Here is a 1626-nt window from a genome sequence, read left to right on the forward strand (position 1 = left end):
ATATCTGCCTTTGTGTTGTCAGATGAAAGCAATACCAAGTTCGTGAACTGCCTATAGCTCGGATGACGCCCCGGCAGACTTACACCATTTTGTACACCATAGTTAAGCAGGAATTTTCTAATATTTTGTACATCATGCATCGTCAAAGCGTGCTTGGGTAATATAAAGGAATTTCCATGTGTTCTAGAGTCAAAGCCCTTATCTGATAAATCACGTGTTATTGCATCAATCGTTTTTCTGTGCAAACCATGTGCATAGGCAAAGGTCTCCCTACAAACACTTTGGCCAAACAATTTATAATCATGCCTTTGTTTACTTGATTCTAATGATGTTTTATGAACAGAATGTACAAGCTGATGCTTAATTATAATATATCAAGCTCATTGGTTGTTTTTCAATGCAAGAGTACCTATAGTCACCTAAATGTTCTGAGTTTATAATTTCACAACATGGGCGGCCATAAAGGCGCTTGCAATTACTTGGTTTTACTATTTGTCCTTGGATTCCAGTATTTTGTTCTAAGTTCATAACAACATTCCCAACAACTGCATCAATCTTATTGTTATTATCATCATCATCTTCATCATCATCATCATCCTCATCATCACATGAAAAAACTTCTTGAGCTTCATGAGATTGTGCACAAAGATCAACATTACTAAAAAACCGTTCATCTACAGCTTCAAGTTCTTCCGCAAAATCATCATCATAAAGTCCATATGGAATTGTACTTGTTGTTGATTGTTGTGACATGATGAACCTTCGTTTATGCTATTTTTATGTTGTAATAATCATACTTTATTAAAAGGGAATATCTGAAGGATTTTTGTTTATTTACATTATCAATGTCAAAGTGTCAAATTTCACTTCCGCTTCCGTATTCTGACTTTCTTCAATCCATTTCCATCTAATTGATCGAAATTAGAATCCATTGTATAACTTAAAAGATACAAACATTGAAAACAATACATAATATAACAATAAACATAATTCTACTTACCTACAAATTCCTAATTTGTTTCAAATGCCTTTGGTTCCGCTCGACGTATATAATCCTCAAATTATGGTTAAAAATAGCCCATGACAGCTACGGGAGATAACACCAAAGTAATAAATAATACGAAATAAAATGGTTACAAAACACTATTTCTATGTACAATTCATTTTCAAGAGTATATTTGACTGAACAATCTATGATGACACATGGTTGAATGGTTGTTTTCACGATAAATACTTCATTAATTTCGTATTTTGTACGATTCAACTTTGCGCACGTTTTTCTCGAAATCGAGGCTGTCGGTTTCGGGCCAAAAGTCTCGTGACGCGTCACATATCAGCAAGGCTGCAAGTATGTTCCAATTTAAAATAACACCGGATTATATAGGGAGAAAATCGGAAATTAGATGAATTGGGGACAAAGATGTCATACAAACATTAATTTAAACGTATGTTTGTTAATGTTTGGTCACTGTTAAAAAATGTTGTACACTTGCTTTACATTATAAAATAAGGTTGTTCAGTAACAATACAATGGAAACTACAGGGACAAGACGCGTAGCCTACCATATGATTAAGACCCTGTTTGAAGGCATGTTTGAAAGAAATCATGCTGCAAGGTTTGGACGA

General features: G+C 34.1%; 1 protein-coding gene across 1 annotated transcript in view; it reads right to left on the reverse strand.

Moving 5' to 3' along the window:
• Positions 1-1075, reverse strand: part of LOC128222835 (uncharacterized) — a 17701-nt gene extending 16626 nt beyond the window's left edge. The window contains exon 1 of the mRNA XM_052931967.1: positions 1001-1075. The gene's annotated coding sequence lies outside the window, so the exon portion shown is untranslated. The remainder of the gene's footprint in view (positions 1-1000) is intronic.
• Positions 1076-1626: the final 551 nt, after the last annotated feature.

This window comes from Mya arenaria, chromosome 17 (assembly GCF_026914265.1).
Source record: "Mya arenaria isolate MELC-2E11 chromosome 17, ASM2691426v1".
Classification (NCBI taxonomy): domain Eukaryota; kingdom Metazoa; phylum Mollusca; class Bivalvia; order Myida; family Myidae; genus Mya; species Mya arenaria.